This window comes from Ranitomeya variabilis, chromosome 4 (genome assembly GCF_051348905.1).
Source record: "Ranitomeya variabilis isolate aRanVar5 chromosome 4, aRanVar5.hap1, whole genome shotgun sequence".
In the NCBI taxonomy this organism is placed as follows: Eukaryota; Metazoa; Chordata; class Amphibia; order Anura; family Dendrobatidae; genus Ranitomeya; species Ranitomeya variabilis.
The window spans coordinates 48,536,035-48,551,014 of NC_135235.1; positions in this window are offsets into that span (position 1 = coordinate 48,536,035).

Here is a 14,980-nt window from a genome sequence, read left to right on the forward strand (position 1 = left end):
GAGGAACAATTACAAGTTCATTGGCCCACTGTGAAATCCCCTTACCCAAACTAACCCTGTATTACCACTGGTATTTCTCATATGGAACAGAACCGAAATATATTAGGGTCCCCACAGCACAAGTTCTAATTGTCCCCACCCCAAGAAAAACAAAATGACGGTGTCACAGAAGAGCACATCTCACAACTTTGCAACCCTTACACTGTAATTTTTCTCCTATTGAAGCTGCTACATTCCCCTTTCATTGACCCCATAAAGTATGATCAAAACAAAAGTGCCCCCTCAAATACAGTATGATGCCATCACAGTCCCCTCCACACTCTCAGGATGATGACCCTACTGTACACCTCGGCAGTGTATGGTCACCTCCAAAAGGTATGATGATCCAACTGTGGTCCCCACATCCCCCCATACAGTATAATGCCTCCACACACCCCACACAGTATAATGCCCCAATTTAACTCTCCATACTGTATAAGGGCACCCTCTAACCCTCCAAACAGTATAACAGCACCCACATAGCCCTCCAAACAGTATAATGGCCTGCCACATAGCCCTCCAACACATTATAATGGCCTTCACATAGCCCTGTAAACAGGAGTGGCCCGCCATATAGCCCGCAAATAGTATAATTGCCCCCACACAGCCCTCCATACAGTATAATTGCCCCCACACAGCCCTCCATACAGTATAATTGCCCCCACACAGCCCTCCATACAGTATAATGCCTCCACACACCCCACACAGTATAATGCCCCAATTTAACTCTCCATACTGTATAAGGGCACCCTCTAACCCTCCAAACAGTATAACAGCACCCACATAGCCATCCAAAGAGTATAATGACCTGCCACATAGCCCTCCAACACATTATAATGGCCTTCACTTTGCCCTGTAAAGAGAAGTGGCCCGCCATATAGCCCCAAACAGTATAATTGCCCCCACACAGCCCTCCATACAGTATAATTGCCCCCACACAGCCCTCCATACAGTATAATTGCCCCCACACAGCCCTCCATACAGTATAATGCCTCCACACATCCCACACTGTATGATGCCCCAATACAACTCTCCACACTATATAATGGTACCCCCTAGCCCTCCAAACAGTATAATGGCCTGCCACATAGTCCTCCAACACATTATAATGGCTTTTCACATAGCCCTGTAAACAGAATAATGGCCCGCCATATAGCCCCCAACAGTATAATAGCCTCCACAAACCCTCCACACAGTATAATCAACTGTCACATGATCTGTGGCCACCGGTCCAATTTATGATTTTATTTGCTCATTTGTGTTTTTTTTTATGTGTACGCCTGTTTTAAACTATTTAGTTCGCAACTATGGATAGAGTTTAGGGTTTTCAGATATTTTGGCTTCATTCATCACTTGGAACTTTTCGAAAATTCTCAAAATTGGTCGCAAATATACTCCAGTCTCCACCTGAAGCGATTTTATGCACGCCAGAAACTTTGGCACAATTTTTGTGATATTTTGTAAAACATGTGCTTTTTTGCATTAAAGGATTACAAAAAAAAAAGTTGAGGACAAAACTAATGACAATTTTTTATTGGATTTGAGAAAAATTCATGAAGCTTGTGTGCCAATTTTGAACAATTTTGCACAAAAAAACTGCAATGAATACCACAAGACAAAAAAGAATAGTTGCTTAAAAACGACAATGATGAATCGAGGTCTAAAACTCTGATTCATCAAGCCTGGCGTGAAAAACACCATGATGAAGGAGTGGGATGGATTGCAATGCACCTGAGTCATTAATAATCACAGGACTCTTAATGAATCAGGTGAGGCGTGGGTCACAAATCTTGCTCCAGTCAGAAACTGGAGTAATATTTGTGGTATAAGGAATGCAGCCGCTCATTATGAATTTGACAAGTGGGGATTGCCGTGCTCCGTCCTTCCCCTTTGTCAGAGCTGGGGGAAAATGGTGAAAAGGTGCAACATTTTTGCACAGCCTTGCATTGTGCAAAAATCTTCTTTTTTTACACCTGAATTCTGGTGTAAAAATTTTGCTGAATTGGGGTCCTAGTCGTTGCTTCTTCTGGGGCAGAGATGGAATTTGCTGCCCTAGTCCCGTATCTAAATACTTAAGAACAAAAAGCGGGGCCATTCCTTACAAGGGTTGAAAATTGGTCTGCTACCCTCTAACAAAAACTAAAGACTTATGCCAGAGGAACCCCACTGTTATGCTCTGGACTGCTTAAAGGGAACCTGTCACCTGAATTTGGCGGGACCGGTTTTGGGTCATATATTGCCTTGCGCTGGCGTGTACTCCGGAGGACAGAGAATGAACTTCAATCCAATATTGCGGCCGGCATGCAGCCAGCGGGTAAGGAAAGGGTTAATCAAACACCCGAAAACCCCGCATATATGACCCAAAACCGGTCCCGCCAAATTCAGGTGACAGGTTCCCTTTAAGACTAAGGATGAGCGAATCTGCTGAAATTAAAGTCTCCCCAGACTCCACAGCATAATAAACCTTAGATAAAGCAAAGTGTGTGTGTGAGGCCTAGTCCGCTGCCATGACAACGCAAGGCCTAATCAGTGCTGAAGATGTCAGGAACAAGAGGAAGATACCGCTCTGCCAAAAATGAGCAGAAATTTCAATAAATAGATTACAAGTTGTACTGAACTTTGTCCCAAAAGCCTATACATTGACTACCTCCTGCATTAGAATTTGAAGTAACGTCCTGGAAAGGGGTCCGCGTGTGTGGAGGGGGCTCAGGAAATGAGATCCCGCCATAGGCAGCAGATGTCGGCTATATTGGATAACCGGCATCAGTCTCTCAAAGCCATGGGTGTAGCTGAGCTCGACCACTTGGTTACCATGGCAGTCTGGGGCCTGCTGAAGCCCCCTGTGGCTGCCATCTTGGTACTCCTCTGAAGCTCAGTAGACACCATGATTTACACTATATTATTCAGGACTGTGGCATTGGCATTATAAAATATAAGTTATCAAACGATCAAACGGTCTCAGAAAATAGTGACAGAAAGCAAAAAACATTTTCTCATTATGTAATTCTGAATTATTTTCACCATTTAAATTAAAAAAAACCTGATGTAAGTTTGGTATCGCCATAAACATATTGATCTGGAGAATCATGATTTAGAGTCATTTTTAAAACATAATGGACGTCGTAAAAGCAAAAACCAAAAAAACAATGGTGGAGTTGCATTTTTATTTTCACCATTTCATACCATCTGTTTTTGTTTTTTTTCATTTTTCAGCATATTTTATGGTAAAATGAATAGTGTCAATCAAAACTAGAACTCATTCTGCAAAAAAAAACAAGCCCCCATATGTCTTAAAGGATTAAAGAAGCACTCCTCCTCATCCCATCAAAATTTGTATCCTCTTATTATATTGCAGTCATCATATTATATAGCACTGTGCACTTACAATTTTCCCTTTTGTCTTTCTACCCAGATAATTCTTCTCTTTTCCATTAGCTGAATCCTTCTAAACTCTATGTAGAAATAGGAGGTTAATTTTCCCTGTGTGGGTCATCACTGCAAAAGTCCTTGGCGGGGGGAGCAGCTGGGTCAAGAGGTGAAGGACAAGAGACTTCCTGTGTCTACATAAAGCATGTAAAACAAAAGAATTGACTGGGTAGAAAGGCAAAACGAGCAATTGTAAGTACACAGTGCGATGACTGTAATATATTAAGAGCATAAAAACTTTGATGGGATGAAGAGTGCTTCTTTAATATGCTTGACCCCTCCTGCTAATGCTTCTATGTCCAATGTGAGCGGTTCTCTTTGACAACAAAACTTCTCAGAGGCTTAGCAACAAATACAATTCCTCCACCACACTTCATGCCAACCATGTACCGTAAAATGTAGTGACTTTGCATTAATACATAGAAAGCTATGAAGCAACAAACTTTTTCAGTCTATTTTTGGCAGTGCTACTAACTGCTCTCATCCAGCCTGCACTCTGCCCACTTTCCATCAATCACTCGGCCTTTCTTCTATGTTTTCATCACATTACATTAAATGCTGCTCAAACAAAGAGCTTCTTATAAGTAACCTGCATTTTTCTTCTTGATGAAAGTCTTGTAATACAGGCTGCGACCAGAGAACAGGTAGATTGTACACTAGGGAAAAGCATTAAATAGCAAGGTTCTGCAGCGGGCACAAAACCACTAATGCACAGCACCAAAACCCAACTAGTCACTGGTGGAAAGTATGGGAGTACATAATGTAAATCACAGATATACACTAAGAAAAAACTATAGAGAGCATACCTCCCAACTTACAGAAAAGAAAGAAAAATGATATGGCTCGCGTACCCTGCCACAGCAAATTTTTACAATGCCCTAGCCACACTCATTTACTGTTTCTTTCTACCCTGGCAGGAGGAGATGTCGGAGGGGGCGATAATTATTGAATTTTTGCTCCATTTGTTATGCCTATGCATTTGTGGTGTAGATATGAAGCAGGGTTATTAATGGGTTTTTATATATAATATATATATATATATTATATACTAGATGGCAGCCCGATTCTAAAGAATCGGGAGTCTAGAATCCATATATACTTTATTTATTCAAATGTAAGAATAATACAATTAATAAATAATAGTAAGAAAGAACAAAAAATGGCTGCACTCACCAGCTCTTGACAATTCTTGTTATTTAAGGTACAGTTACACAGGATCCATGAACATGCTTATGAGGAGAGGGATGAAAGACATCAGACAACAACTTTGCGTGTTGTGGCAAATGCCACAACAACGGTTCTTTGCTTAAGAACAATAATGTAAATAATAAATAATATGTATCAATAACTATGTATATTGGTATGTTCTATGACATTTTAAAATATTTCATTATTATGTGGAAAAGCTCTTAGTACCCATACTGGCGCATACTTGTGTGCCCATCAGGTATTTTCACAGTAATTTTACATCTGATGGGTTGGTATGAAACGTTTTTAATCATCTCTTGGGCTTAGCTAAGCCTTCATTTTAAATAATTCTAATAAGTACAACAGAAATAAAAGCCTTTTTGTGTACCCAAATTTTTTGTGTTTATTTTTACAGAAGTGTAAAATTTAAGAAATCAACGTTCATAGTACACCGATAGGCTAATATAAGCATGCCCATCAACCACGTCACGGTAGCCTTTGAACTGATGGGTCCTAACTAACTGATTCCTATTTCTTAATACTCAAACCTCTTTCACATCTGCATGTTTCTGATATTTGCAGAAGTAATGTTAAAAACAATACAACTTCCACACTTGGCACCAAAGAACTGACCTACAACAAACTTTCAGCAAGTGCCATGCAATGTAGATGAAGCTTGGAGTTAACTTGCAGTAAATGCGGCAAACGCGGCTTCGACAATTGCATTAAATGCAGCCACAACAAAAACACTGGTAAGTGGAGATTTTGTGGCGAAAACTGCAGAAACCACATGTGCCGCACCTGCCGCAAGTGAAGTACAAATTCCGTATACATTGCATGCAACTTACAGCAAGAGTGGCGTGGGTCAGCCCTTAGGCAGGAAGTGCAGAAATAGCCTTTTTTCACCATAAATTCTCCAAATAGCAGAAAAATGTTGATGTGAAAGCAAAATCTCTATTCTTTCCCTATCTATCTAAATATGTACCTATCTATATATCTATTTCTATGTACAGAACACACCTGGAGATAGAGATGTGTGTGAACAGTCATCCCACCCATCTCTTACCTGTTCACAAAAACCTCACCCTTTTTAAAAACAAAATGAAATCTCTCAGCAGCTATACTGCTGGAGCTTCAAATACAGGTTCCTATCACCAAATACAGGCATTTGGATGATACACATCTTACATCTTGTACTTAATGTGTGTTCTACTTACCTATAAAAATATGTATTGATATATCATATTTCTAAATTTATGTAGATATGATATAGAGTTATTAACCCTATATGCTAATGAGTACGTATGTTATATACGTATTTCCTACATAAGTACTTAAAATCTATATGTCTATGGCTACACTAATTTTTTTTTGTTTTTGTTTTTTTTCCTTATCTCTATACATAGAATTTGCCTATTGCTGTCTATGTTATTAGAAAAACTGAATAATGAAAAAAAAGAAAAGTAACTTTAAACTAAAATATTTTTGTAGATAATATTACGTGTGAAGACTTTAGTACTATCAGCCAATAATTGTCCTTGAAGTGGTGTATTAACCACTTTAACCCTCACATTGCAACATTGCTTCACCCTGGAAAAAGCAACATACAATTGACCATGGGCAAAAGCAGGTTCTGGTAGATAAATGCCAACTCGATGGAGGGTCTGGCCTTGAGATTTATTTATGGTCATTGCAAATGCGGGCTTGATGGGAAATTGTCTCCGTCTTAATTTAAAAGGTAATCCAGTCTCTGATGGACACAAATCAATTCGTGGAATGAATACCACATTTCCTGCTGCTGACCCACTAATTACTTTAGCCAGTATGATATTGGCATGTAAGGCAGTGACAATGAGCCGCGTACCATTGCAGAGACCTTTGTTCGTGTTCAGATTACGTAATAACATGACAATGGTGCCAATTTTAAGTTTCAGCCGATGTGAAGGCATTCCAGTTGGTGTTAGTGAATTCAAAAACTCAAGTGGGTATTGATCGAGGTCATCAGCTTCATCAGGATCGATGGAATCATCACTGATATATTCAGTATAGTCACCTATCAATAAATCCATGACTTGGGAATTGACTTTCTTAACGTCCTCATTTTTTGGACATAAAATTGCATGAGATGCAGCTGTATTTATGCTTTCGGTGTCATTCACATCAATACAAAGATTATCTCCAAAAATTTCAATTATTAAAGAGCCAGTGCATACCATGTCTGGAGGAATTTCAATTACATCATCTCCAAGGTTATGTTCATTAGATAGTTCACCATTTCCCAGTTGAAGCAACCAACTGCTGTAGTGAGGATCAATGGAGCGCATGTTGTTAATAAGTGGCAGGCGAGTAAAATGTTGCCAGTGTTGTGAATATTTTATACAGCTCTCTACAACATCAGTTCTTGTCCCATGAGGGATGACAGGAAGACATTGTCTAAAGTCGCCTCCAAAAACAATCACTTTACCTTGTTTTTTCTTTGTGAGCTACATTTGTTGTCATGACATCACGTAAAACTCTATCAATGACATGCAATGCATATTTGGATAGCATTGTGCACTCATCAATAATAAAAAGTTTAGTGCTGTGCAAATCTTTTGCTGCATCGGTATCATTCTTAATCCTGGAAACAGGATTCACAGGAATTGGAATCCCATAAAGAGAATGAATGGTTCGTCCACCTTGTAGCAAGTTGGCGGCAATTCCAGTAGTGGCAGCAGGTGACACAATGTCTCCTTGTCCTCTTAGCTGATGTAGGAGTAGATGATATAGGTACGTTTTTCCGCTGCCACCAGGACCATCAAGGAAAAAACACTTTGCTGTAGAATTAGTGTCTTCTAAAGCTTGAGTGATAGCATCAAAAGCAAAAAGTTGGTCCTCATTTAGAGTAGCTTTCATTTCAGCAGCTGCTGATAACTCATAATCTTTATCATACTGTGGGAGGAGGTGTTGTTTCTTGACTGGACGTGGCAAATTAAAATCAGTATAAGTTTTGCCATGAGCTTTAAGAACATGTTGGACATCTGTCATAGCATAGCCTTCACAATTGACACACTCCAGAGTGTCGGAGTGGTATGCATAGCAGTAGTCTTCTACAAAGTGTTCCTTAAATTCATCCCATAAGTCCCGAGGTTTAGCTGGAGGACCAAAAATACAAATGTAGGCAAACATGTCACGTAGCTGTGCTGGCATGTTGAGAATACTGGCATCAAGTAATGTATTTCTCCACAGACTATCATCAAATAGTAAGCCAAGAGCTAATGCCGCATCTTTAAAGGTTTCATGTGTGACTCCGTGTACAGTTTTTATGCTGTCAAAACTGGTTGCACCTTTGACATGTAACAATAACAATCTTAAATAGTAGCGTTCTTGGTCTTTCACACTGACAGTATACATTCGTCCAATCACAGAACCACCTGCTCGCTTTCTAACTTCCCAAGAACCTTCTTTCCAAACATAGTTTTCGGGAATTTCACGGTATAAATAAATATGAGCATGATGGTCGTTCTGATTAAGCTTGAAGTAGGCCATAAGTGTAGAATTTTGATGGAGCTTTTGTTTGATGTTTCCAATAGAGTCATCCTCATGAAAATAGAGTGGCTGAGAATGCGGTAGATGTACAGCAAGGCGAATGATGCTATGAGATTGTTTATGCATTGGATATGAGAATATTCGCCAAGCTGCCTCTGGTGCACTGACATATCTTGAATCCATGAATTGGTGTGTTTCATCATGTTGGATGTTAGTCTGGCAGATTTCAAGATTGGCTTTATCATGTCCTTTGTAGACGTATTTAAATAAATATTTCACAGCCTGAATGGAACCACAAACTTCGACATTTATATGGCACTTGTATTTTAATAGCAGGAACGGATTATATGGAACCACCCACGAATTGTCAATCATGTTAGAATGGTGTTGAAAAGATGGGCCAAAGTGTCTGCGATAAGTAGGATAGGCGTCCTTAGCTATGATGGTTCTTCGTTGCAAATCTTTAGGGAAACCTTTTGTACACTTCCCCAGATCCATACATGGAGAATTTGGGTTGTGTTCTCCACACGGACCATGAATCATATGTTGGAGAACAATTTTATGGAGCTGACGGTAGTGGGTAGGATTGGGAATTTCAGCCCACACTGTATTGTCTATGTCCTCCTCAGTCCTTAATTTGGAGTTGCTGTCCAGAATAATCAAAATGTGAGCGTGTGGAAGGCCACGTTTTTGAAATTCAATTACATGAACCATAGCGCAAACTTTCCCAAATAATCCGTTGTTAATGTCTTTTAAGAGTGCTTCCAGTTTTATTTTGAAAACACGTGCCACCAAATCAGGTCTATGTTCCACACGCTGCCAAGGTTCCAAATTCTCAGTAATCTCATTCCATTTCGGATTACAGGTCATGGTGATGAATAGATCAGGACGACCATATTTAGTCACAATAGCCATGGCATCCTGGTACCGCTGCTGCATATTCCTGGGACTGCCTTCAAACGAAGATGGTAAAATGACCATTTTTCCAATGGGGATGCCCTTCTCAATGGATTTTTTCTGGAGATGTTCCTGGAGTACACAATAATCCTCTACTTTCAAATCCTTTTGGTGTTGACGGATATAATTTAGGCGATTTGCCTCGATTTTCACATAAGCATCCACTAAGTACTGCTGAGTGAGTTTGCCACCATTCAGGAGTGGATTAAACTGATTACGGACAGACAGCACATAGCAGTAATATTGCAGTTGTGTAACTCTGCGTGGACTTTGCCCTTGTTGCTTGAGGCCATCATGCCAGCCCTGGTCTCCGTAAGGGAAAAATAAAGGATAGAGTAAAGCATCTAAATTACTGTGTAGAATGCTGACCTGTTGTGTTCTTGGCGCTAAAGGATTTTTGGGGTCCGGTTGTAAATGTATTAAAATATCACGATTAAATGGTGGCTCTCCATTGTCATTTTCAAATACGACAGCAACTTCATTGACAGTTGGATTATTATATCGGCGAGGGTCTTGATTCCGATCTTGTTTAAGGGCCATGATGATATTTGGCATGAGAGTGCCATTAGCTTCAGCTTTAAGATGTTCTTCATGTTCCACATCTCATAACATTTTGTAGGCAGCAACAAAGGGATTCACATTGTCTAACTGAAGAGCAATTATACTCATCAAAGTGGGATGACATTTTTGATTTTGTTCACAGTTTAAACGTTGTTCATTCGCGGTAGCGGTATCCAAAATATACAGTTGGGCATAAGCTGGAACTTGATCATCACTGGGATGTAGGGTTCCAGTACGATGATATATTTGTCCATGTATACGGAAACAGTAAGGGCCATGTCCAGGTGGAGGGGATATATTGGCACCCATGGAGGCGAAAGCAAATGAGCTGTTAATACTACGAATATTTTCCATGAGATTCTTACTGAACTCACTCTCCCCTGTCAGCAATCGTTTAAAGACCTCGGGATATTGGGGTATAGGTATATGCACTTTACTCTTGTGACAACACAGAGTAAAATTTTTATCTGCTGGTATCTCAGCATTAAAATGTAATGCTTGACAATGTTCACATAAATAGTTCATAGGACCACAGGAGTGTTCTACTATGGTACTGTCATCATTAGTAAAACCTGTAGGATGTTGAGGTACAGGTTGTGGTAACGGAGCATTGGAATGTTTCTTTAAGCCAACATATATAAAGCGTTGACCTGGTAGAGGATCTTCACTGTCCACAGATTCAATCACTGAGGAGTTGGAAGGTGTATCGTGGTCAGGGTTTATTAATATGGAGGTGCAAGCGTTTTTTTTGCGCCGTTCACGGCGTGCACCAGCTGCATTTGGTAATGGTTTGTTTGTTGCCTTAGAAGAGTCAGGTGTGAAGCATGTCTTATAAGCAGACTTAACGGTGTACAGGCGACGGCGTTTATCATTTGGAGTGTAAGTAGGACAGTGTTTGCGCTTACGTGCAGATTTACCAACGGTTAAAGGAGCTTCAGGCTGCACACATTCTATGAATGGAGACAAAGAAGCTGTATTGTGGGCAGAATCTATGACTGAGGACGTGGAAATATTATGTTTGCAACGTTGAGAGCGTGCAGCAGCAGCTTTATTACTTAATCGATTAGTTTTGTCCTCAAAAGACTCATTAGTAATGCGTTTATTGCAAGCAGCATTAACAGTGTCCAAGCGCTTCTGTCTGTCCTCTGTAGTCTCGTTAGCACGCTGTTTGCGCTTACGTGCGGCATCGGCGGCTTTTCGCTCTGCGTCATTGGTATACTTATTATCAGACCTGATGTTACGTGCGCCATCAGCAGCTTTGGGCTCTGTGTCATTAGTATACTTAACAGTGTCCAGGCGCTTGCATCTATCCTCTGTACTCTTGTTAGCACGCTGTTTGCGCTTACGTGCAGCATCGGTGTCTTTTCGCTGTGCGTCATTGGTATACTTATTATCAGACCTGATGTTACGTGCGCCATCAGCAGCTTTGGGCTCTGTGTCATTAGTATACTTAACAGTGTCCAGGCGCTTGCATCTATCCTCTGTACTCTTGTTAGCACGCTGTTTATGCTTACGTGCAGCATCGGCGGCTTTTCGCTCTGCGTCATTGGTATACTTATTATCAGACCTGATGTTACGTGCGCCATCAGCAGCTTTGGGCTCTGTGTCATTAGTATACTTAACAGTGTCCAGGTGCTTGCATCTCTCCTCTGTACTCTTGTTAGCACGCTGTTTGCGCTTACGTGCAGCATCGGCGGCTTTTCGCTCTGCATCATTACCATACTTTATATCAGACCTGATCTTACGTGCGCCATCAGCAGCTTTGGACTCTGTGTCATTAGTATACTTAACAGTATCCAGGCGCTTGCATCTATCCTCTGTACTCTTGTTAACACGCTGTTTGCGCTTACATGTGGCATCGGCGGCTTTTCGCTCTGCATCATTACCATACTTTATATCAGACCTGATCTTACGTGCGCCATCAGCAGCTTTACACTCTGTGTCATTAGTATACTTAACAGTATCCAGGCGCTTGCATCTATCCTCTGTACTCTTGTTAACACGCTGTTTGCGCTTACGTGCGGCATCGGCGGCTTTTCGCTCTGCATCATTACCATACTTTATATCAGACCTGATCTTACGTGCGCCATCAGCAGCTTTGGGCTCTGTGTCATTACTATACTTAACAGTATCCAGGCACTTGCATCTATCCTCTGTACTCTTGTTAACACGCTGTTTACGCTTACGTGCGGCATCGGCGGCTTTTCGCTCTGCATCATTACCATACTTTATATCAGACCTGATCTTACGTGCGCCATCAGCAGCTTTGGACTCTGTGTCATTACTATACTTAACAGTGTCCAGGCGCTTGCATCTATCCTCTGTACTCTTGTTAGCATGCTGTTTACGCTTACGTGCAGCATCGGCGTCTTTTTGCTCTGCATTATTAGTATACTTTATATCAGACCTAATCTTACGTGCGCCATCAGCAGCTTTGGGCTCTGTGTCATTAGTATCCTTACTATTAGAGCTCATGTTGGCTAAGCTAAACAGCTTTAAGCGTGGTGGTGGCAAACAACAGGTTAATAAGAGGCAGTGTCAGGTAGTAGGAAAATAGCCAGTTAATAATAGGCAATAGTTCTTTGCAGGAATGCAGATATTAATAAATAGGCAGTTTATATTGCAGAGAAATTGCTGGGCAATAATGGACAATGTCCTTATGTGGCAAATAATAGAGCAATATACCCAGTGTGGCAAAGAAGAGGTTAATAAACGGCAGTCTCTCAGTATAACAGTCAGTGAATAATAGGCAGTATATGGAGAAAACACCAAACAAACGTTCAAAATTGGTGTGAAAATGTCGCTGAACCACTTCACAACTAAATATATATAGTTTTGGTAAATGGTATTATAATTTTTTTGACGAAATTCGGCAGGAGCTTGAAGAGCGACGTCACTGGGACCGCCTCCACGCAGTAAAAACTTGCTGTGAGGTAAAAATTCAAAAATCACACCAAAATGGCGGGCGGAGTGTGTCACAGTACGGCACATTTCTGATTGGTCGCTCGCGGCAGGCGGCAACCAATCAGAAAAGTGCCGCGCACCACGAAGGCATATATCTTTGTCCACCCTGAGCAGGTGTAGGACGCTGGTGACGTCACTTATCTCCGGACATTATCTCCGGACAAAGCCACGGAAGTTGGCACAAATTGCCGGAAGTAGTATTCTAGGCAATTATATATTAGATTTTAATGTTATCAGTGTTTACCTTTGAACGTTTATATTGTATTGTCCTGTCACCAGCCATGTGTACAATTATCGGCCGAAAGCCTCTCTGGAACCAATAATCACCCCATGTAAAGGTATCTTTATAAGTTAAAGATTCAGAATACTATGACTTTTATCATATCCTGAACAGTCAAGTTTTTTATGAACCGTTAAGGTTTTCTGGTTGAAGTAAAAAAATTCTGAGTGTTTACAGTTTGAAACCATAAAATGTTGAAAAATTATGTCATTCTTGAGTATATCACTCAATGGTGCTCATAAACGTGTCAAATTTGATCTATAATATACTTTAATATACGTTACTTTAATCTTTAATATACTTAAGAACAGGGCCCCAGACATCACACAGGGGGTCTGAAACACCGCACAGTGGTCCAAAATATCGCTGTGCTCTGCCTGGGGCCCCATATGCTGCCTGGGGCCCCTGTGCTCTGCCTGGGGCCCCATATACTGCCTGGGGCCCCTGTGCTCTGCCTGGGGCCCCTGTGCTCTGCCTGGGGCCCCATGTTCTGCCTGGGGCCCCTGTGCTCTGCCTGGGGCCACTGTGCTCTGCCTGGGGCCCCATATGCTGCCTGGGGCCCCTGTGCTCTGCCTGGGGCCCCATATGCTGCCTGGGGCCCCTGTGCTCTGCCTGGGACCACTGTGCTCTGCCTGGGGCCCCATATGCTGCCTGGGGCCCCTGTGCTCTGCCTGGGGCCACTGTGCTCTGCCTGGGACCCCATATGCTGCCTGGGGCCCCTGTGCTCTGCCTGGGGCCCCATATGCTGCCTGGGGCCCCTGTGCTCTGCCTGGGGCCCCTGTGCTCTGCCTGGGGCCCCATGTTCTGCCTGGGGCCCCTGTGCTCTGCCTGGGGCCACTGTGCTCTGCCTGGGGCCCCATATGCTGCCTGGGGCCCCTGTGCTCTGCCTGGGGCCCCATATGCTGCCTGGGGCCCCTGTGCTCTGCCTGGGGCCCCTGTGCTCTGCCTGGGGCCCCATGTTCTGCCTGGGGCCCCATAGGCTGCCTGGGGCCCCTGTGCTCTGCCTGGGACTACTATGCTCTGCCTGGGGCCCCATATGCTGCCTGGGGCCCCTGTGCTCTGCCTGGGGCCACTGTGCTCTGCCTGGGGCCCCATATGCTGCCTGGGGCCCCTGTGCTCTGCCTGGGGCCCCATGTGCTGCCTGGGGCCCCTATGCTCTGCCTGGGACCACTGTGCTCTGCCTGGGGCCCCATATGCTGCCTGGGGCCCCTGTGCTCTGCCTGGGGCCACTGTGCTCTGCCTGGGGCCCCATATGCTGCCTGGGGCCCCTGTGCTCTGCCTGGGGCCCCATATGCTGCCTGGGGCCCCTGTGCTCTGCCTGGGGCCCCTGTGCTCTGCCTGGGGCCCCATGTTCTGCCTGGGGCCCCTGTGCTCTGCCTGGGGCCACTGTGCTCTGCCTGGGGCCCAATATGCTGCCTGGGGCCCCTGTGCTCTTCCTGGGGCCCCATATGCTGCCTGGGGCCCCTGTGCTCTGCCTGGGGCCCCTGTGCTCTGCCTGGGGCCCCATGTTCTGCCTGGGGCCCCTGTGCTCTGCCTGGGGCCCCATAGGCTGCCTGGGGCCCTGTGCTCTACCTGGGACCACTGTGCTCTGCCTGGGGCCCCATATGCTGCCTGGGGCCCCTGTGCTCTGCCTGGGGCCACTGTGCTCTGCCTGGGGCCCCATATGCTGCCTGGGGCCCCTGTGCTCTGCCTGGGGCCCCATATGCTGCCTGGGGCCCCTGTGCTCTGCCTGGGGCCCCTGTGCTCTGCCTGGGGCCCCATGTTCTGCCTGGGGCCCCTGTGCTCTGCCTGGGGCCACTGTGCTCTGCCTGGGGCCCCATATGCTGCCTGGGGCCACTGTGCTCTGCCTGGGGCCCCATATGCTGCCTGGGGCCCCTGTGCTCTGCCTGGGGCTCCTGTGCTCTGCCTGGGGCCCCATGTTCTGCCTGGGTCCACTGTGCTCTGCCTGGGGCCCCATAGGCTACCTGGGGCCCCTGTGCTCTGCCTGGGACCACTATGCTCTGCCTGGGGCCCCATATGCTGCCTGGGGCCCCTGTG